Source organism: Aythya ferina (genome assembly GCF_964211825.1).
Source record: "Aythya ferina genome assembly, chromosome: 18".
In the NCBI taxonomy this organism is placed as follows: Eukaryota; Metazoa; Chordata; class Aves; order Anseriformes; family Anatidae; genus Aythya; species Aythya ferina.
This window is the reverse complement of record NC_140317.1, coordinates 3,449,361-3,472,716: the sequence shown is the minus strand read 5'-3', so window position 1 is coordinate 3,472,716 and position 23,356 is coordinate 3,449,361. Positions and strand designations below refer to the sequence as shown.

General features: G+C 48.5%; 2 long non-coding RNA genes across 3 annotated transcripts in view; one reads left to right on the top strand and one right to left on the bottom strand.

Moving 5' to 3' along the window:
• LOC311421082 overlaps positions 1–20,381 on the bottom strand; it is a 36,530-nt gene extending 16,149 nt beyond the window's left edge. Inside the window, exons 1-2 of one of the 2 annotated variants that reach the window (XR_014684688.1) lie at positions 20,180–20,381; positions 17,149–17,780 (exon numbers count right to left, since the gene is read on the bottom strand). This is a non-coding gene — a long non-coding RNA (uncharacterized lncRNA). Of the gene's footprint in view, positions 1–17,148; positions 17,781–20,179 lie in introns of those variants that run through there. The other variant, XR_014684687.1, reaches the window with a different exon arrangement.
• Positions 20,382–21,848: 1,467 nt separating this feature from the next.
• LOC311421080 lies at positions 21,849–22,737 on the top strand. The gene is made up of 3 exons (XR_014684685.1): positions 21,849–21,963; positions 22,078–22,396; positions 22,473–22,737. It is a non-coding gene; the product is annotated as an uncharacterized lncRNA (long non-coding RNA).
• Positions 22,738–23,356: the final 619 nt, after the last annotated feature.

Here is a 23,356-nt window from a genome sequence, read left to right as displayed (position 1 = left end):
CACGTGCCTGCACGGCCCTGATCAGCAGCAAGGGCCCTCCTTGGCATAATCCTCTTTTTCCAGTCTCACCCACTACACTACAACCAATATTCAGGATCCACCCTGTAATTCCCTGGCTTGTTCTTGAGACCAGAGTTGCAAGGACTACTTTATCACAAGAAAAATGGCCCAAGTGCTCTTCAGGCTAAGCATTAGTGGTGGTGACAAGGGGAAAGTCAACCAGGTATCACCATTTAAAAGACCATTTACATGTACACAGCCAATTCCTGACAGGTTTCCTAAGTTAGATCATCTTTTTCAGACTGAAATTAAGGAATCTGGCTTTCTTCTTCAAAAAGCTGCTTCTAGTTTTGGTGGTAATGATGCATTACACAAACTAGCTTGAGTTAAATTGTTGGCTAAGAGAAAGCTCTGAGATCACACAAGGCTAACCAGGTCAAGACCTGTATCTATTCTTTTAATAGATCCCTCTAGTCAGTCTTGCAATTCTTAACGTGCTTAACCTGGTAATACTCTGATGAGAAAAGAAACATGATTATCCCCATTTCACAGAAGAGGTGACTTGCCTAAAGACTGGAATGAGAAACCAGGCCTCCTCAGCACAAACAGCCCTTCTGGGTGCTGCATGCATAGGAACCTGGGCTTCACTACAACCCGGTATCATCACAAGTAGCTGGATCAAGCAGGCTAATAATACACAAATACAAAGGCTTTCTTCAATCGAAGCCCGTGCTGGGGCTTGCAAAAACGGCACATCCACCACCAGCTGCTTCCCTCTACCATGGGATGAATCTGGAGCACCCCAGCCACTGCTCACATCCCAGCTGTGTGTAAGCAAGTTACTTGGGAATATTTCTGATCTAAAGAAAGTTGCAGTTTTTGGCAATGTTTTTCTGATCTGGTGGAACTCTTTTCCTTCTAAAGGAGTTGTAATTCTCACTCTGAACTGTTTTAGCAAAACACAGGTTTTTAAATGTTAATTTTTCCTGTGTCTCTCTCTGCTTCCTACCAACTTACTTTTAGAACCTTTTCAGCTGAATCATCCCCAACTGAAATTGTTTGTTGCTGCTCTTCAACAGCCATTAACATTTCAAAAAACTGTTTGAAAATCCCAAATCTCTCCTGAGTCACTTCCAAGGAACTTCTATGAATCATTGTTTGTATCATATCACACCATTCAGCAAGATATGGGCTGGAACAAAGTTATTAATGGGTATGACCAATCTCTAAAATGGCCAGCTGAGGAATATCGGGTAAATGTTGTGAAGGGTACAGCTGGGGATGCTGCAAGCCGTAGGTGAGTGCACGACTGCTATCTGAAGGCTGCTTCATTTTCTTCAGCACTTTTGAGCCTGCAAAGACTGATACACTCAGTGTATGAAAGGGAATTATTTTCCAAAATTGAAGTCATGCATCTTAGAGAGGTCTGGTATCTGGAACATGACCTTATTATGCGTAATAACTAAAAATAAGAACAAAATGGAGCTAGTCTCTCCTGAGATCACGCCAGAGGATGTTGTGTTTCGAACTGAAGTTGGTTTGAAATCAGTCACTAAGGCATCTGCAGGAATTCTGCAAGGACTTCTTCAAATGTGGTGAATTTAAAAGTGGCATTACTTTTAACAACTTCACTCTTCTAACTCAGTTCAGCTCATTATTTTAGCACCACGAGACGCAAAGAGAAGGCTTCTTGCATTTCACTTATTTTTTCTAAATAAATGGAGATACCCTGCTGCTTTTGGAAGGGATGATTATTTTGTGTATAAACAAGTAAGTGCCAGCTCAACTGCCTATGATACCAAATTTCTCTAGCTCTAATGGCAGATCTGGGGAATGAGTGATATGGCACCATCTCCACATCATCCCATCTGCCCCAGTGCTGTGATGAGCCCACGTGCACTGCACAAAGCTGCAGGTGATGTGCTCGGGCTCAGCCCCAGCACCTGGGGCAGGAAGCCCAAGGAAGCCCTGCTCCCTTTCCTGTGGTGTCCAGAGTCTGGAGCATCCCTGTGAGATGTCAAGAGCAAGGTCAGCTACTATCAGCAGGGAGCAGCTCCTTCCTCTGCTCCCTCTCTTGCCTTGCTCACAGGTCTGACGCTCAGTGCCTTTCATGGCAGGTTAGTAAGGATGCATTATGCACGAGCAGTGACTGGCCGGTGCTGTTAATGTGGGGTAGGGTTACCCAGCAGCAGCAGGTAGAGCTGAAAGGTAAAACTGATCCCAGCTTTTGTTATTTGACAACCTAATACAAAGCACTGTAGAAAAGAGCATGGTGGCTCTGTCTTTTGTTTTGGGCTGGCCTGGTGAATCTCTATAGGCTCTGGTAACCTTTCATCGTCTTCAGGGAAGAATTTATACTGAGAATATCCAACAAACATTTCAAAGCAACTGGTTAAGGCTGAAATTTAAATTCTAGGTCAGTAGGGACTATTTGCTTAATGGTAAGTTTTTGGTTGAATATTGGTATAGAGAGAGAAGAAAAAAAAAAACGAACCTGACAATGCTGCTCAAAGCAGGTTGCTGGCAGCAAGTCTGGTCACGCTCTGCTGCTAACTAAACATAAGCACCATTTTGGTCTGAAATAGTGCTAAATATGGAAAAGATATTTCAAGGTTATTTCTTTCTAAATCAGTGAGCTGTATTCAGCAGCAGAGGAAGATGGAGGTATGAATGTCTCCTGGTGAGGATTTTGGGGAGGAGATGGTTCTTTTGCCCTGGAGTTGGAAAAGCCTTCACAAAACGGCGGTCTCCTCTTTGGCAGCAAATGGTGCTGCCAAAATAAACCAAGACAGAAACATTTCCTCCAGGGGGATCAATGTAAAGGGTGAGGAAGGATTTATGCACACATCCTTTCCTAGCCATGGTCATGGGTATAAGATAAAATTTGAAAACCTGTCCTTCCAAAGCTACAACCCAAAAGGGAAATAAAAATAAGCCATATAAATATATATATATAATTTTTCTAATATCTCAATGTTTGAGATATTGTATCGCATTTGATTGACACATGATTTTTGAATGCTCTGAGCTGGCAATATTAATAAAGCCGCTTTCCATTGTCAGCTTTTCAATGTCAGGTTCGCTGAAGCGAGGACTGGAACGGAGCGATTCCCTTTCCCAAATGCGTGCCCTAAGCACCCAGCTGGAGCATCAGCCGTATGCTTGCGTTCTAGCTCAGTGAGTACTGAAGCAGCCCATACAGGAGGAATGCTGCAGTAAGAGGGACCGAGGGGTCTCTTCCACTCTCATCTGGTGATCAGGAAACCCTCCCATAGACTGGAGTTCAAATCCCCTAACATTTGGGCAAGCGAGCATTAATTACTGATTTAATGTTGGGAAAAATGGTGCAGCAGCAACAACGTAAATCTTCAATTAGTAAGGCAAGTAAACAAGAGGTTGCATTTCAGGTTGCAGCAAAACACAATTTTCTGGGTTTTCACTTCAAGGATTAAAAAAACAAACAAGTAAACAAATCAATTGCTGCGGACTAATCACAGTCATAAAAAATATCACCTCCTCTTTCCAGCTGGAAAATAGAGTACTTGCACAGCCCATTTTCTGAGTGTTTCTTCCCTTTGAAAGGCCATCAGAGAACTAATGAAAAACACAAAGGCAGAAGTTACATCTGCTAATATCCTGAAGATCTACTGCAAGCAGACAGTCTGGGTCAGCAGCAAGAGGCTGGGCCTGCAGACTGCCCCACTTCCCACCTGCATTTCCCCATGACTTCTGCAACAAACCACAAATGGTGGAAATGCCATGGTAGGAAGAATGAGGGGAAAGGAAGGAGGAAAGCTCTCCTTCAGGTCCAGGTATCTGTACATACCCAGGGGTATTTTTAAAAGCCAAAAATCAGTGAACTGGGCATCTTACCCACCACAGTATTGAAAACATTCCCCACGTTGTATAATGGAGGAGTTTTGCCAACCCTGGACCAGGGTTTTTATCCCTCCTGCCACCACCACGAAGGTGCAGCAGGACAACACACCCGATGCATCCAAGATTCCCTGATTTAACACATCTCCACATTTCTTTCAAGTTCCGCAAGACCAGCAAGCCTGACACTGCGCTCAAAAATGGTTTCACCTCTGTGCACCACACATCACACTAAAAATCTCGTGTTCCCTCCTCTGAAATACATAAACCATATGTTCCCCCTCGGCACAAAGGTGACTCGAATCCTCGCAGCACACAAAGCCGCTCACTGTGTTTGTGTGCTATCTGGAGGGAGGTGTGCATGTGCCAAACACATCAATCCTCCCGGACACAAGTGTGAGCAGACACCCTGGGTGACACGGGCAGTTAACTCCTTAGTGCACGCAGCTGCAGAGGTTTCGGGGTCTGAGTGGTTCACACAAGCCCTGGTTTGTGGGTTGGCTCTGTGTCCCTTTTGGCAGCATCCTCCTTACCAAAGTGTCACGGTTTGCATTCCCTCTTGCTCCCTTGCTTCTGGTTTTTGAGTCGTCGCTCCACTTCCCTACCCAGAGATACAACAAATGTCCTCTCTCATTGTCCCACAGCCCTGATTGATGCTTGGCTGCATGGTGGCTTTCTCAATGAGCCTGTGCCAGAAGGCACTCGGGTCATTCTGCATCTGAGAGCCAGGGTACAACCTGATCCAGGCTTGTATGGCACAGAGGATTCCTGCCTCGCAGTAATTGCCATTTTTGGGCTATTTTCAGCCAAGGCAACTGCTGCCCATCCCGTATCACGCTGCAAAGTGAGGATGAATGATGACGATCGATCGTGTCAAGCTGTGCGGTGCTGTTTGTGGGAGAGCAGCCTCAGCTGCATCCCTTCCTGCCCCCTCTGCACGATGGAATATTCCATTTCCAACCCTCTGAGCTAAAGTGGGAAGCATACTTACAAGGGAAAGCAAGAGGTAACACTCAGCAAACAACAGTCCACTCAGTTAACAGAAAATGCTCCTAGGAAAGCCAAACAAAAGAGTCAAGTGTTTTCATCTGTCCTCTGCTGCCTTTTAACCAGACTTGATTTTGTTCCTGCAATACAAATCACATCTCTTCCTCTTGCTCCTCTTCCTCGCTTACACCCACCCACCGCAGAGCCCAGACTTTGCCCGGAGCATATGCCTTGATGGAGCAAATCCCCCACCTAGCAAACGCTTCCTGAGACTGCCCCAGTGAGTCAGGAGCCCGCAGCAAACGAGCCTGGTGGGTAGTTGACCACAGTTTAATGAGGTTTCTGCACACAAAGAAGGAATCACTGCATATGCAAGATCTGATGGTAAAAGCATTCCTATTCAAGAGTCACTTTTGAAGTCAGAGCTGTGTGCTGTTTTCCCTCTTACCCGTGGGTGCTTAATAACAACTCTGGGTGATTAGATGAGAAAGAATTTTTAACTTCTAACCTGCTCTTCCCCAGTGTTGCAATCCTCCTGCAGGATTGCTTCTCAGCCGCTCCTTCAGCCCTGTATCAGAGTCATCTTTCATTTAAACAAAATAATAGGGTTTGAGCCAGGTTGAATACAAAAGCCAAGCTGAACAGGCTCAAAAGACAAGAGGCAAATGGAAATTCCGTGTTATCGCTTTCCTAAAAATAACACAATTTTTAAAGACTCCTTTTTGGCCTGGCTCATCATTCTCAGTCACTGGACTTGGCAATGCTGCTTCGTTATTTAGTCCTTTTATTTACTTTCTTAGTGAAAGTGAGAAATCCCAAGCTGGCTGCTTTTGCATGTGCTTCATGGGCAGATTTGCGTGGGGCAGAGGTGATGCCTGTGTCTGCCACCGACCTGGCAGCCCCTTCTGTTTGGCTCCCACCACGAGCAAGGCTTTCAGCTTTTTCAGATTTCACTGCTGCTCAGGCAGCACAGCAACCTCAGGCAAGCAGGCAGGCAGTGGAGCGCCAACAGGGGCAAGGATGCATTAAAAAAATGGGGAAAAAATAGTGCAAGTGAGCTTAGACCATCACTGAGTAGAAAGCAGACTGCCTATGTTGGATTTTGCCTCTGTTTCACACAACAGACTGCTCAGTGGCAGATGTCAAATGGATTTATGCTGTAGGAACACTTCCAGAGAGCTCCTGGGGTCTTGGCCTGCTATATCCCTGAGAGAAACCATTGTAGCCGGGCTAGAAATGAAAATTTGCACATCTACAGCTCTTGTTTCCATTTCCTGTAAACTGATCCGCGCTGCCAGAGGAAGATCCTCAACACCCTGCCCTGCCCTGCCCCGATGTCCTCAGCTCCATGCTGCACCACGGGAAAAACGAAGTTTTCTTTGACCCCTTGTTACAGGCTCTTTGGAGCAATGACTGTTTGCTATGTGCCTGCAATGGGTCGATGCCCGTGCTACAAAACAGCCCTACACCCTTGGACACTTAGTTATTTTCAAGGCAAAGCATTTATTTTTAAAAAACATTGTATTAGAGTCAGCTGAAGCTAGGAGCAAACTCGTTTTAAATTAATTGGGTTGTTTGGCAATAAAACCAGGAAAAAATTGAAACATCAAAACATTTTAACTTGATATTTTCAAATCAATTTTTTTCTGACATTTCACTTGGAAACAAAGATGATTCAGAATATAACTTTTTAATAATTAAAAGGAGGAGAAAGAACCATCAAACACAGCATTTTGAGGCAGATGGAATGTTTTAGTGACCTAAAAGATAAAGGAAAAAAATATATATTTATGTTTTTCTTGAGGGAAGCAAACTGATTTAAGGTAAACTCAGAATAAATCTTATTTTCGAACGAGGGTTATCTTATGGAGCGAAAAATCGGCTCTGTGCAGTCCCCACCTCCAGCAGTTGCTATAAGCAGGGTTGTTTCTGCTAGCAAAATTCTGGGAAGCTATACATTGGCGGAAAACAAACAAACAAAGCAGAGGCAGACCCAGGAGAAAGGAATCCATGTGAGATGTCAACCAGCTCTTCCTTGAACACCAGGTGGAGAGAGGAGGGGTTGTGCCATGAGCCCAGGCAGGGGGTTTCTCCTGCTGCCCCCAGAACCGCGGGCAGAACCACTGCCCTGGTGGCAAACTGGGAGCCAGGGAGTGATTTATGTGGCTCCCTGGCCGAGCTGACTTCCAGGTCACCTCGCCCACCTTGGGGCTGGCAGCTCATTATTATGCTAACAGCATGAAAGTGCCGCACCTCCCTCCTGCAAACTGTAATCCTTTATTACCCGCTGTCAAAACTACCCTGGGCCAGTTCCCGTTCCTCCCACCTGCTCCCCACTTCCAGCCCTGCCTGGAAAATGCCAGGCAAAGCACAACCTGAGGGATGAGCCCTGTCCCTTTGTCCATCACAGGGCAAAGTGGGTACTCCAGGAGGTGTCAGCACCACTGGGTTCACGTTGTATGAGATGCCAGCTGATATCCAGCGCTATGATATTTTTAATGTATGCACAAAGCACTCCCCCCACACCCCATCAAGGGGTTTTATCCCCCCTTGGGCTCAGAAAGCTGATGAGGGAGTGGTGAATGGGGCTCTCCCGGGGCCAATTAGCAGAGATTTGGGTAGCATCCAGACACTGCCAGGGGACCGCAGAAAGCCCCTGCCTTGAATTTACAGCCTGCTCTCCTCGACACATCGCTTGCTTACAAACAGGCGCGTGCACAGGAGACGCGGGGGACTTTGATCCGAAATAGATTTTTGTTTATCCAGACAGCAGGGCTCGGGCACCGGTGGTGGCAACTTGCACGTCTGGCTGCGTGTTTGCATCTTAAATCTATTCCGAGCCGTACAAGCGGCTGCGGCTGGAATGCAAACGAAGCACCGAGACCACCTTGGGACAAAGACGGGGTGCTGCCTGCTGCAGCGATCCCGTGGCCTGGAAAGCCATATGCCAAGGGTGTCAACAACTGCATCACCCTGCTAGGATGCACTTTGCATTTGTTTGCATAAGCAAACAAAAGCAGGAAGCAAGCTCTGCCTGCTCGCATGGCCGCCTGGCAGCTCCCTGCATGGTGACTCGGCAGTGGGTTGAAGGGACTGCGAGGATCTCTGCTGGAGCCCCGGGGTCGCTGGCACAACGGTGCAGCCACTGGGAACATGCCTTCTTCTCCACAAAGAAGGGGATGCTCTTACCTGACTCATGCTCCATTCTAAAGAACAAGTGAAAAGCAGCCTGCAGTGTTGCGTGGATTCCCAAACCCCTTCCCAAAGCCACAGAGTTTCAGCTGTGATTTCTGATGGCTCAGCACAGAAACACCTGAGAGCCAGCAAGCTGGCTGTGGTGCTGCCTCTGGTAAAACTGGTGAAGCTCCTTGGGTTGCCCAAAACCCCACTGCCAAACCTGACAACTATTCCCTTGTTTTTCCACCTGTGGTGATGCTAAGGTGTGTCTTGTAACTTGAGAGCAGGAAACAGTTTTCCATAGGAGCATGATGGTTTAACGTTGATGGCAAGTTGATGAAGTTGGGAGGAAAACTTTGCAGCAGTGTTCAAGAGTTTGTCGTCTAGGTACATATTTGACCCAAAAAAGCCACTTTATTAATGTAATCCCTAACACAACTTACAGAGTATTGAGTGCAACTGTTCAAAGATCTATCAACCCCCCAAAGCCTTTCTGTCCACAGCAAGCTTCAGCACAGAGAATGCAAACAGCAGAACACCCCCCGAATCCTGCCCTCACTCCAGGCACCCCTCCTGTGCATCTCACTGACCGGTGTGATACAAAGGGTACAAGGGCTGCTGAAGTCAGCAGATACACTCCTAATTTCAGGCAGCTCCAGAACCAGGCAGTGAATTGGCAATCAGAAGGAAAACATAAACTTCCATTCAATAACCACGGAAAAAGTCAGTGGAAAGCATTCTTGAAGGATCAGGCAAAAAGTGCTGGCTTACTTGCAGCAGTGCCATCAGCCTAAACCATCAACCCTTGTGCAAGCACCTGATGGAAACACCCAGCTCGGCTCTTCAAAGGCATCCTGATGCAGTGCTCCTTGTCCTTCCCCTTTACGCTTGTGTGGGTTTCACGTGGTGTGGCAGCACTTCCTCACCCGCAGGACCCCAGGCAGACAAAGAGCTCAGCCTTACAGAAGTGCTCATGCCAGTGGCGACCGTCACTTCTTCCGTGACGAGGTGACTGATGTGGTTCCAGCCGTCCTGCTCCGGCCGGAGGAGGCACTAATCCCATCATCAGTCATCTGCACGGAGCTGGCTGCTGAACAGGCTGGAGGTTTCCTGGTCATAGATTAACCCGGCCATGGGGCTGTAGAGGTGGCTTCATGCTGACCCCCAGGGCTCAGCCACAGAAACCAAACCTCCGAGGAAGGCTTCTTGGCAATCTATCAGTGATTTGGGGCTTAAACCTCCCCTCTTGAGAAATGTCAGTGCTGGTGTCAGCCAGGTTTAACATCAGAACAACACATCTCTCAGCTCCAAGATAGCAAGAAACCACCACAACCACATGCATAGGTTACCCCTGAAGACCCTAAATTGTGATGTGAACTGCTCTGGGCATTTGCCGATCTTTTTTCATCATGTGCCCCATAGTCAAGGCCATGTCAGCCCCACAGACCACTCCAGGTCTGAATGCCTGTGACCCCACAAACATCCATAGCTGCTCCACGGATTTTGGTGGCTTGGTGCCACACAGGACACTCATTTCAAAGCCTTCCCTGCTGTACAGCCACCTCAGGCCTTTTCAGGGATTTTCTCCTGCCCACAGCATGAGTGGAGCTGGTCTGTGGTACCCACAGCTGGGTGCTGCTCAAGCACAGCAGGAACCTGGGGTAGAGCCACAAAACTGCTCCTGGAGAGCAGGCGATGGGGAGATGTGGTCTGCCAGAGGCTGGCCTGTGAGCCTGGCTGCCTTCTGGGCAAGCTGAAGTGTGGTTTGGGTGCTCAGAATGTCACGCAATTTTTATTTTATTTCACTGGCAAAAAAAGAAGTGTAAATATTAGAACGTGTCGTCTGATGGAAGCCCACATTTTTTCCTCAGCTTTGCCATAAAAGTTATTAAAGCACAGTTATCAAGCCTCTGGGCTCACTTTCTCCAGCTACCAACAATTTTCCCCACACAATCCCTTCTCCTACCATCCAGACCAGGCACACTGGGAGCAGGGCATGCCGCTCAGAACCACAGAAAATGCAATTTCTGATGACTTAAGGACAGCAACACCAGACCAAATGCTGCGAGAGAAACCCAATGAAAGGTTACAATTTAAAACAATAACATGTCTGTTTACTCATGTTGCCCAAATCTGCAGATATGTCCATCACTTAAACTTCTTGCTGGTAACCACATGAAAGGTTTTTGTTCATGCTGGAAGGGGTGACCCTGTGCTTTGAATTCCTGCCGTGGGTTATGCCTGGTTAGCAATAATTATGCTTCTGGGGAGGTTATTGCTCACGGGCTCCTGACCCACTCCCCCAGCACAGCTCCCATTCCTGCCTTTTCTCATCTGGGAATTGTCGGGTTTGTAACCTTGAGAGCATCTCCACTGCAGGACAGTCAGGGGGTGACACAATCACGGGCTTTCATTAAATGTCCTCAAACCAGCAATAATCCAGTGCAGGTTCCTAGGAGATGCACTAACGGGGAAGTCAGTGGATGATGATGTGGCCAGCAGCCCAGCAGTGGGGACAGATACAGGCATCAAAAGGACACGTGAAAACACTGCCAGGGGGGCTGAAACCCCTTTTTTTTTGGCTCAGGTGTTGCTCCCTGTAAGGGAGCTCCTGGCTGGCTCAGGCTGCTGGCTCCTTCAGCACTTCCAGCTCCTGGGACACGAGAGATCCAGGCTTCTACAAGCAGGCTGATTAAGTAGACATCGTTAACATTTGTCATTGGTACGCTTCAGATCACGGTATTAGAGACCACATGTGGAGCAGAGGCAATAGTCCAAGCACTAAGCTAATGGAGAACTAAGAAGAATTATGGGTTACTCCAATAAATAGCACAAAACTAGACACACACAAAAAATAAATAAATAAATAAATAAATAAATAAATAAAGTCAGGGGATAGATTTCTATCCAAAAAAATATAGCAAGACTGAGCTCCAGAGGTCTGTAAAATATTTCAGCTGCAACATTTTCGCTTGGAAAAAAATATCTGAAGGATTTATTTCACTTTTCATCGAGATGTCCAAATGAGCTGTGAGACAGAAGCCACTGCTCCCACTCCTGCCCAAGTGCCCCTGTCCGAGGGGCGGCAGCACCCCAATGGCTCCATAGGGAGCAGCCACAGCCTGTGCTAATGCTAACGACCCCCTTGGATGCTGCCAGCTTGGGAAGGGAATGACACCAGCACCTTGGGACGAAGCCAAGCAGGGAACCATGTGTCCTGGGCAGGTTGGTGAGCAAAGTGGACGTCCCAGGAGCTCCTGGTGCCCCGTCGGGGCCAGGTTGCCAGAAGGAGCCCACCAGCCCCGGGCGCCGGCGCTAATGAAGCTGCCCGGCCCTCTCCCCCTTCCTCTGCTCTGTTCCCAGGTTGGAACACCCCATCCCGCCAGAATGCACTTGAAAGAACAAGATACTTCCTTTGTACCGGGAAACAAATGATGATTAATGTGTTAGTTGTAATTAATCTGCGATGACAGATTAGCAGAGCAGTGGCAGTGTCTTTTGCTGCTGCAGGAGCCAGTGCTGATAGGACAGCTGGCGAGAGGGGACACCAAATTCAATTTGCTCTTCATTTGCATACATATGACAACCATCTGTGCTAATAGCACTGCAATGTCTCTATTAGGCTCTCCTCTCGTGTGCCAGCTCACCTAGACTCCAATTAGACCTTTAAGTGAGAAAGCTTAGAGCATAAATGCTTGCAGAGGGAAGGGGCTGCTCGGCACAGCTCGGCGCTGCTTCCCTGCCTGCCAAAGGCTGTGCCCTCACCAGCACCTGGGCTGAGACAGCTCCACTGCTGGTCACAAAGCGATCCCAACCCTATGCCAGAGCCAGCCCCATGTTACCCAAAAATGCCTTAAGCCATGCAAGAAAAGCTGAAAGAGCTGCAGAGGCTGAGTGAAAACCTGCTCTGCAATGGGGAAGAAGCTTTGGCCAGCAAGGGTGCGTCTGCCCCATCCTCATCCTCATCTGGGGACCCTCCACGCTTGTAAGCCCCAGGCTGAAGGAAGGAAGCCTGCCTGCAGCCGTGAGGAGGTGGCACGGTGTGGGAGGTCACTCCTGCAAGGATTGTCCCCTGCCTGGCTGCCATCTGATACCACGTTTACCACTTGCACACATCTGGCTCGCACTGCAAGCATGCCATGGGCACTTGTTCCAAGCAGGAACTTATTTTTGTGCATGTATTTCCAAAGTAGCAGTCCCAGGATCCCCTGGAAGCTAATTAGAGAACCAATTAATTAATGAGCTGGCTCACCTACCTTGTTCTTCCTGTTCTTCCCGTCAAGGTGAATTCTGAAACCTTGAGTTTGTTTCTTGCTTTCCAGCCCTACCACCTCAACCCTGCCAAAGTGTCCATGTGCTGAGTGCAGGGAAGGATGGAGCGAGAAAGGACACTGCAGGAGCTCACTGCAGCCACAAGCAGCATCGCCTGCAGCCCACCGAGAGCTGGACCATTGCTCTGGGCACTGCTTAGGTAGGTCCCTGCCACACAGTCACCTGGAAGCCAGCCACAGAGCCCAAATTGTCAGTCACCACTGCAGCTCTCCAGCTGATACCTTCCTATGGCTCAGTGCTGCAAGCAGAAATTTTCTGCATCCTGACCAGGAGCCAGCCCCAAATCCTGCACCCCAGGCCAGCGCATGGCATGGCACTGGGTTATCCCTGCTGTGACCTCACTGCTCCATCAGCAACAGCTCACAAAGCATCACCTGCTCAGTCTCTCAGCTCAGGCTGTCACCCACACTCACACCTGTCTGTGTGCTGCTTTCCCCTCATCGCTGGTCCTCATTGCAGCACCTCTGTGAGACACTTTTATCACCAGCTACAAGAAAAGCAACAGACTCCCCATGCAGGTACTGCTACCCTCTGCTTGGTTCTATTTTAGTTTAGTTTAGTTTTTATTTTTAATGATAGGAAAATACTTTTCCCTTGTAAATTTGAACAGGTTTAAGACTCAAGGGCTACCCATTAATCTATCCTCACCCACACTTCCCCCATCCCCAAGGCTGTGCAGGTCACTGGGCGCCTACCTCTGCTTTGCCTCCTGCCCTCAAAGCCAGAGGGAGGTGGGACCCGGAGGTGGGACCCCCGTGCAGCCCTTGGCTGGGACCACGCAGCTCTGCTCGGACACTGAGGAGTTACCTTGTGCATGCAGCCCCGGGTGGGAACATGATGGGCCTTGTACGACTACCTGGGTTTAATTGACCATATGCAGCACCATCTACAGAATCGCACTTTATGTGCCAATCCGCAATTTAAATCTGACTGGGATGTTATTTATATCTGACATCCAGCAGGGATGGAGGTTTCAAAAGTCTTTCCAAAACTCTCCTGTGCTTGTTAGAGACTGCAGCCAAGCCAGCCTGTTGAACCCCCGGGTCTGGAGGCAGGACAAGGTGGGATTTGTGCTAACTGTTGCTGGGAGCTGGGTCCGGATTTGTATTTAGTTCTGAGAGCAACCAGGCATTTTGGTACCTCCTCCCTGTGCATAATCCTTTTGTTATCTGTGTGCAGAGCCTCTGCACGGAGCATTCTAGTGCAAGGCACAAGGAACAACAGAAATAACATCTGAAGCCTGGAAATGCGTTATGTAAGCCCAGACAAACCAAACCACATACACACCAACCCTTTTTCCAACAATTAAGTACGGGCCAGAAGTTTACAGAGCAAGCATAACAGAAGGGTACTGTAATTATTCCAAAGCCAGGTATTAAATAAAGCCAAAGATTTAGACATAAAGCAGCACTTTAATGAGCCCATGGAGAATAAGATGTGAAAATATGTAATTAAATCTCCCAACGACCTTAAGTCTGCCCTCCAGTGATACTAGCCGTGGTACAATGGTGATCAAGGCATGTTCTTCGCTGTGGAAACCAACCAGTTACGTAGCTCTTGTCTTGGAGCCCACTTAAACCCATGGTGATTTTATCCTGAAAGAAAGCCTAGCCCTCCACTGGCATGTCCAGTTTTCATATTTCCTTTTTTTTTTTTTTTTTTTTTTTTGATGAAAGGTAAAGCAAAGGTTTTATAGTTTGCTTTTGCAAATAATAAAAAAAAATGCCGGAGGTTTGAGTTTAAAGAAGTAAATTTCCATTACATACTTTCTATATGTAAAAAACACGTGTCCCAAACCCACTGCCTGTTATCCACAGTCACAGACCAACAGAGCTTCAACGTAAACCCAACTGCAGAGCTCCCTGAAGCAACAGTGTTAGTGCTACATGATTTATATTTTTGGCCTTTTTTTCTATTAGCGATCCAAATCATTAACTACCAGAACATTAATTAACAATGTCACCATGTAGTTAAAAAAAAAAAAAAAAAAAAAAAGAAAGAAAGAAATTAAAAAGCCAAAGAATGTAACAGTCCTAGTATGCATTAGTTTCCACCAGTTTTGAACTTCTCTTTTTCAGAAATAATCTCCAGGACCAAGGAGGAGGAGTGATGGAGAAGCTGCACTGGGCTACCCCGGTGTGGCTGCCCAGGTGCTGGCAGCTCTGTGCAGGGACAGAGAGCCAGGACAGGAGGCAGGGAGAGCAGGCAGGGGCTGGGGACATGGGTGAGGGTGTGAGCATGCTGAAACTGCAAGGGCAGGGAGGGCACTTGCACCTACTTGGAAATATTATGGAAGAGGCAATGCTGCAAGACTTGCAGCTGACAAACAGCCTTGGCATTCAGCTCCTCACAGTGACTTTCTCCTTCATCTTGGGAGTAAAATATTGCAAAAAGCCCAGCATCAGCTGCAGAGCCCACCCAAACGCCTGCCCCTGGCAGACCGATTCACCAGGAGGAGCATGTGGTCCTGCCAGCAAGCCGTTCCCACAGCTGATACAAGACATCGTGCTCCCAAGGGGTGGCTTCCATGCACGGAGATGAAGGCCAGCATGATAATAATGCAGTCCTCGTGGTGGCACTTCTGGATCCTCCACCACCACTCTTCATTTGAGAGGAACAGGCTCATTACCCTTCACCAGGGAGACTGGTCCTGCATGGGCAATGCACCCTGAGAGCGCTAAGTGTGTCTGTCTGTCTGTCTGTCTGTGGCTTGAATCACCAGTGCCAAGGATAATCAGCTCCACGCTGCCACCAATTCCACTCCTAACAGAGAATAAATGATGACAAAAATCTCCCTTGCACTGGCATGAAGAAGCTGCAAAGTACTTCTCACATCTTTATGTGTAAGGGTCAAACCCTGGTGAGCCCAGGGCAATGGGGACAGCCAGAGGGGCTGCTGTTTGACAGTGCCCTCTTGTGCAAAAAACAGAAAATTATGTTTTTTTTTTTTTTTTTTTTTTTTTCCCCCCTCTCCAGAATGGAGGGAGCATTCTGCGCATGTGTTTGGGAGCTTCACCCCATCCCCGACTTTCCTCATGGATTTGGCTGAGTCATTTTGCCTCCTGTCCAAATTACACCATGCACAGGATGGGGACACAGGGTGGCCACAGAAGATATTTCCCCTTCTTGCCCCAGGAATGTTGCCACATCAGTGAGGAGCTAAAATAATCCCTGGGCACCGGGTGATTCATTGCTCCCAAACCGCCGCAGCTCCGTGGTGGGTCCCGTGCAGCCATCCCTGCCCCTGTGATTACAGAGCTTAATTGCAGCCCACAGGCACGCCTGGACACACAGGCACGCTGAGCTGCAAGGAAATGGGGAAATCTGCTCCTTGGGGGCCTTTTGCCGAGCAGCTCTTAGCCAGGATGCCAGCACGGGATGCCCTCTCTGCAGTGACACGGGTCCCAGGCCTCAGCTATGAGTGGTGCTGCAAGCAAACAGAAAATCCCTCACTGTGCCAGGGAGCAGGCAGAAAAATCCCACCCATGCTCGTTTTAGGAGACCACATTGCTGACTTCACCCTCACCCTTTGGGTGTCTCCATCTCCATCAGCACTGCAGGAAAGCCAGATGCTAAAAAGGCAGGGACAAGGCCAGAAGTCTTTGTGCCAACCCATCCAACGCATTCATTAAGCCGAACCCTAATCAGGATCCTAAAATACACGAACGGTGCCACTTTCTCCCATCAAAAAGTGCTCCCAGTGGAAGCCTTTGGGTACACCTGAACTCCCTTGGGGAGCCTTTATGCAACCCCACACACAACAGGACCCTGCGCCTTCTCTCTTTCCAAACAACCTTAAACATAACCACCAGTGCTGGCATAGATAGGTCCATTTCCCCCTTCCATCTCTGCTCTCCATAATCTAGTGTCTTGGACACAAATTAGTCAACACCAGAGCTATATTAATTAGTGACTAATTAATTTCAGTTCACTGCTTGAATGGAACAAAAAAAGTTTGCTTCATAGAAACCAAAACTTTGTTTCACTTGAAGTCACTAATTTCTCAAACCCATTTGAAAATGACGTGTTTTTTTTGTTTGTTTGTTTGTTTGTTTTTTAAATGTCATCTTGAAACAGAGCATCCAGAAAAATGTTGAGATGAAACATTCTGACTTTCTCAAATTTCATTTCTCCCTCATATGAGGAGGAATGTGCTAGGAACCGATTTGATGAATTTGACCTGAATGGAGGAATTAGTTCAGCTCACTAAGCATTTTCTTATTATTCTTTTAAATAGCTACAGCCCAAAGTTTATCACTCAGCATTGTTGCAAATACGGAATCTGTGTGCAAAAATTTGTGTTCAAAGCTGTGGCAGAGAAACTAAAAATTACTACGGACAATAAGCTGCTGCTCTACATCCCGGAGTGTACGTGGTTTTGGCACACGTGCACATCCCTGCCTGCCGGGCAGACCCAGGGCAGTGGCACAGAGCAGCTGGAGCACGGAACTGAAGCCAGAAATTGGCTCAGGGTGAGCATTAGCTGTGATGTTCCTGATCGCTGCAACTGTGTCGGAATATTTATTCAAGGCTTAACAGGGCAGGTCTCTTATGCCGTGACTAGCAGGAAGGTTGCGACCTGTTTTCCTTCTGTACCAGTGAATGCTCAGGTCTGTGAGAGACCTGAGTGCTGTCTCCTGACCCTGCCTGTGGGCAGAGGGTAACTGGAGGAAGCTAAGGAAATTTCTCATTTTTTCCCTGTTCCTAAGAGGTGACATTCAGAAAACATCAATGATCAAATAGCTGCTACACAGGGAAGGAGAAAATTGAAAATCTGTGTGAGAGCGTCCCAGATTTATTGATATTCAATCTAAGTGGTGGAATTAGAAGCATTTTACTCAGCCCAGCACTGGTGTGCACATCCCTCAGCATGGGACAAGGAACATTGTCACTATTATTTGCAGTGGATTTGTCTTAAAAGCTCTTCAGCTCTTCCAGCAGACTTATTCCATCCCGCCCCAGCTTGCCACGAGCTCCCACCCCAAGCAGCCGGAGCCTCTGATCTGAAGCCACCAGCCCTGCACTGCACGGGAGCGCATGGTGTCCTCAGCCAAAAGCAGCTCTCCAAAACCTGCCCCTCCTTGTGGCACCCCCGGAGCAATGAGAGGTCAGCTGAAAGCTCAGGAAACCTTCAGGATGGCACTGCTCAGAAGTTTGCATATTTTCCCAGTGCTTGCATTTGACCCTCTTGTGCACACCTTGACCAATGTGGGAGCTGATCCGTGATGGCCAGGAGCGAGTACATGGGTTGTCTTCTGGGGAGAGTCCTCAGAGGGGTAGAGATGATGGGTGGCATTTCTCTCGTGTCACAACCACGGTGACCTTTGGGGTGCTGGGAGAAGATTAAGCCCCAGGATGGCCGTGCAAGTCCATAACCATCTCCGTAGGACTGCTCTGCCTTTCGCTCCCTGAACAGTGTGCCATGAAATCAAAGTGGTTCAACCAGTCCTGGATATTCATTACAACATATTCTGGTATTTACCGCTTTTCTTAAAAACCCAGATGTTGTGTTCACCAAAGTGCACAGGAGTATTATCTTATTGAAAATGGAATTACATGTTCCTGTCCCTCATGGCTTCGCAGAAGAGCACCCTCAGGAAACAAGCACATCCCAAATGCTCAGGAACCAAAAAGTAAATGAAAAAAACACAACAGCATTGCATCTAAAAATACATCTCTTCATTTTAAAGCTTATCTCATGAGTTTTCAGGCTGACTCAGGGCTCCCACCTACCGCTGCCTCATGTTCCCAGGCTGGGGCAGACAGCCCTCCTTCCCCTTTCCTTTGCTTTCCGCAGTTCCCAGTTACTCGTGGAGCCCTGCGGATGGGTGCGATGCCACCATCCCCACCGCACCAAGCAGCCACGCGTTGTGCACTTGCCTGAATTATTTTCCCTCCTCCTACAGCAAGCAGATTTCACCGCCTGGCTTCATTTCAGTCTCATTTCTTTTTACTCAATCCTCCCTATTCCACAGTACCTGCTTTTATCCTTATAATAAATTAATCTCCAGTGCCATTTCTCAGTCTTATATCATGGCAAGGCACCGAGCTCCGTCTCTGCCCGAGCCCGTTCCCCCACCTCCCTCATGATGCTCTTCTCTGAGGTTTTAGTCACTCGCACTCAAACCTTTGGTCCTAACTTTCATTTTTTAAAGTGGTTTATGACTTCTTCAATTTAGTAAGACGTTACTGAATGAGGCTGGAGTTTGGCTTGTCAGCTTTTCCATCAAGGTTATAAATCTGCTTGTGAAACATGAATCTGATGAGAGGTTTGAAGAGTACCAGGCCCTATTCCTAACAGGCTGCAGATGCCTGTGCCTCTGGATCTCAAATGAGATCTATTTTAAATAGAACATGTTTTCTCTGGAACACATAGCATGGATGCTATGGGGATCTAGTAAGGGTAGCCGTGCTCTGAGGCCCTTTGCAGCCTCCCATAGTATCTTGAACCCATACAGCCTTAAATCCTATTATCTTATACATCAAAACGTATTGCCTTTGTGCACCAGCAGAACACAGTCCAGGGTGATCAAATGGCACCCGTGGACTGGCTTAATCCCATGATATCCAGCCTTCTGCCTCCATCACAGAGGAGACAAACGTGAACTCATCACAGCAGGTTCCTGTTACCCCTGAAGACACAAAGACCCACCCCATAGCAGAGGAGATGTGTGCAAGGTGGGAGAGCAATCAAGGCAGCCCTTCTTGGCTGGGATCATGGCAGTGATCCCCCAGGGGTTAGCCAGCACCTCCCAACCAGATTGCATTTCATCTGAGTCTCCAATGGGCAGCCACACGCTTACCCCAGGTAGCAGCAGGACAGAAGGGTCCCCCTGTTGGAGTCTGCCCTTGCCATAGGGAAGTTGCACTGGAACCTAGCTGTAAATAGCCCCTTGGTGCCCATTTTTCATGCCCAAGCACAAAGCCCCACAGTTTATAAAGCAACCAGAGCTCAGGTTCAAAGCAGCAGCACACAGCTCACGTGAAGCTGGGCTGTTTCCTCAGAGCAGGAGCGGACACAGAGCAAGGGGCAGTTACCCCTGCAGCCCCACCACTGCCTCCCCAGCAGCAGGGATTGCCACCAGCCCCGGGGAGCAGCAGCACCCACCGCAGGGATTGCCACCGTCACCCACTGCAGGGCCCCCATCCGGACCCCAAGCACCCTGTCACTGCACGGGGAGCCCAGCTCACATCCCGCACACCTCAGCTCAGCCATGCCAGGGGGTTAAGGGTCTTACTGGTATTATGTGGTGCCACTTAGCACCACAGATAAAGACCAAAGCCAGCACACTGTGCTCTTACTACGCCCTTAAGACCTGGGATCTAAACACTATATTCTTCAGCCCCACCTACTGGCACTGCATCTATTTGCTCTTTGCATGCCGAGCCTCTCCACACATACCAAAAAGCAGCACCCAGCACCCTGATGCTGCCCTTGAGCCTGCCAGAGGCTCCCAAACCAAGCATCCAGACCCTCCCCACAAAGGCACAGCACCAGGTCCTTTATGGAGAAGGGACCCTGACAAAAGCCCTAAGCTAGCTAGCATGTAAAGTAAGAATAACCTTTGGGCAAGCTCTTCCTGAAAACGCAGCACTTCCTTGGAAAGGAGTCTAGTGGGGAGAGTTATTAGGGGAAGATTTACTTCCACAGGGATGCCAGGCTTTTAATATCACCCTTTTAAATAATGCACATTTAAAAAGGTTATTTTACTGAGCGAAAAGGTTAACGCTATTGTTAATTCTCCTGCCTATCCTGGATCAAGTGCCTTATGACAGCTACCAGCAGAAGAAATAAATATGACATTACCTGGCCGGGCACGGCTGCATCAGGCAGTGACGCTGGATGACAGCCAGCAGTGGGACAGCCGTGACACGTCTTGCTGCAGGGTTTCATCCTGCCCTTGGAGAGGTCCTACGTAAGAGGCTGATCTTGGCTGTTGGGTCAGGTTTGGGCTCTCCTGAATCTGCCATCTCCCACCTCACACTGCACCCTGCACCTGGGCAGGAGGACCAACAGCACACAGCTGCTGCTCATCGGGATGCCCTCGTGTTCCCAGTCCACCTGTAGCTCAGCATCTCCCCCCAGCTCTCCCCTCACAGCAGCTGGGGCTCTCAGCAGGACCTGGGGGCGCCACAGCAGCTGAACAGCCTCAGATGTTCCCACAAGTCACGGTGCCTGTCACTGCAGAACACCAAATCATTGATACACAATAAAGTCACGGGGCTTGTCATTGATACTCAACACCAACAATGTCATGAGCACGCAGTGGGGAAGGTGTGTGGCTTGATGCTTTGCTGTGTGCTTGGACACAAAAAAACTGCACCAAGCAGGTCACACAAAATCCATTTCTATCCCTTGCCTTTCCCAGATACTCCACCCAGCCCAGCCACTTCTGTGTTGTCATCTCCTGGTTCCAGTTTACTTGCCCCCAGCTCAGCAGTGTTGCTGTTAACATTGCGTTAGCTCTGGCTGCTCTGTACCGGGGGCTGGTGGAGCAGCTAGCAGCTAGGTCCCACCACCAGCACTCCTCCACCTCCAACGCCAGCACACAACCCTGTGAGGCAGCCGGGACGCCCTAGGGCAGGGACAGTCACACTGGGCAGAACCAGGAGCATGGCAGAGGGGCAGCCCCAGGATTTGATCAGCAAGAGTGGAGTGCAGAGGAGGTCCCAGCTCTTCCTCTCCTGCTTCAAGCACCGAAGCAGGCACAGAGCCAGCAGTAGGATGTGTTGAAAGCTTGGAGATGGGGAAAAGCTCAGGAGATGCTCTGTGATGCAAAAACTTTTCCCCTTTACTGGTGATTGCCTGACCACCTAAGGCTTTTTTTTTTTTTTTTTTTCTGATTTTATCTTTCTCTTCCAGAAGGAGCTAGGAAGAGCCAGGAGCTGTGCCAAGCTACTTGCTCCCTGGGCAGACACCAGCATTGGGGTCTGGGCTGGGCTTGCTGGGGGACAGAGCAGGAAGGGGTTTCTGGAGCAGATCCAAGCACAGCCAGGCATCCCAAAAGGATTTTGGACTCAGTAGATGCATAACAAGTACATTGCAAAGTAATGACCTTCAATCAGAACAGCAAACAACTGGTGCTCAGAGCAACTCCTGAGCATCTCAGGGCACCAGGGCCTGCACAGCTGCCCAAACAGCAGGGGAAGCTGCTGAAATCCCTGCTGCAGCCCCAGAAACACAGGCAGGTTGCTGGGAGCACTCTGCATGCCTATGAGCAGCAATCCCAGAAGTGAAGTAGGGAGCTCAGACTAGAGAGGACTACAAAACAGCAACATTTACAACTTATACATACTAGATTACATTACAAGCAAGCACTTTAAAAGTGTATAGGCTAGACAAGAAGGCAAAACTTAGAACAGCTCATAGCAGGTCTAAGTCCAGAACTCCCAAAGGGAAATAGTGCCTTTGAGCAGCTTTAATAGCTGAGGGAACCCTCCCTGCCCCAACTAAGAGCCCTCAGCCATAACGAGGCTTTCTAGAAAGTCCCCATACAGGGATGCCCTTCTGGTTTTCTGGGGAGCTTCAGGGAAGGTAGCAGCAGCCTTCTCTAGTTCAGGGATTGCTCCTGCTCATCTCTTATAACAAAAGTAAGAAGTTATCTGTTTCTATAGGGAAGACTTCAGTATGTGCTTTTATCTTTAATTAGTGTGTGGATTTTGGGCAAGGAAAGGCCTACCTTACACTATTCTCATCTGTTCAAGCTCTGTCCTGGATGCATTCAGTGCTGAAGATGCAGGAAGGAAGGCTTTACATAGCCAGTCCATCTCCAGAGCTTGCTGCTGCTTCCAAAATATAGCCAGGGCCCCAGCTGCCTGCCTGGGGGGATGTTATGAGGGCAAAAGAAGGTTTTAAAGCTGAGCCTGGGACAATCAGTTAAGGAAGCTGCATGTGCTGCTGGACAACAGGAGTTGAGATTGTAGCTCCTGCTCCTAAAGAATTCAGAACCTAGAGTAGTTGGTAGACTTGCTGCTCCAAGAACCAGAGTGGGCTGTGGAACTGGACTTTGCTGATTATTGTAGGGTAAGGAGGAGAAATAAGCTTTTTGGCTTTAAGGAAATGGAAAAATTAGGTAAAAATATACCTTTTTCTCTAACAGGACTCCCTGGGTGAGGCAATCAAGATGAAGTATTTTCCATCCTACACAGCCAGGATCAAGGCTGGTGCCTGCTGGTGGAAGATGCACCAACCTGCAGCAGTGTGAGGCTGGGAGGGGTTGTGGTAAATCTCTCTGTGATGTAGATGTCCTAAGTCATAATCACCTGCTCCTTGGTGCTCACGGGTGTTCCAGACCCTGCCTCAGTGCCCCACTGATATGACACAACCCCACACCTCCAGCTGCATGCAATAAAGCAGTCGGCTCAGAGCAGCCTCTGCTTGGCCAAGCCCTGGGCAAGGCTCCCCTGGTGCCTCTGCAGGTGGGAGACCCTGGGGATTCTCCAGGCTGGAGATGTCCAGGTGAGGCTGCAGGGATCTGTGGAGGGTGGGCTGCTGGAGGTTTGAGCATCTAGGCTCTGCTGCTAGTAAGGTAATGAGTTTTGTAACTGAATCATTAGCTCTGTTTGCTCCCTGTTAACCTTTTCTCCCAGTCTCATCAAGAGAGATGAGGAAACATGATTCATACACAAGAGGAAATTCACTTTTAATCTTTGATTTACGGATACACTAACTTGCAGTGCTTTCTGGGATGAAGCTCTTTTCCCCACTAGGCCCCTACTGTCTTTGGCAATATTACAGCTGGGAAAAATTAATCTCCCTTAGTGGAGAAAGGTGGCCTGGGGAGGAAGGGAGGGAAGGGCTTTCTGATTCTAGCCTTGGGATTGGATTCCTCCAAGCAGGAGGAATTGATAGATGGTGGATTTACAAGGGATCCACTGGGAGCACTGTGGTCAGCAACGCAGCGTGGCTAGCAGCCTGCAATCTGCAATCCCAGCACATTCTGAGGCTCACATATGTTCCAACTCAAATGTAATTTACTTCAGT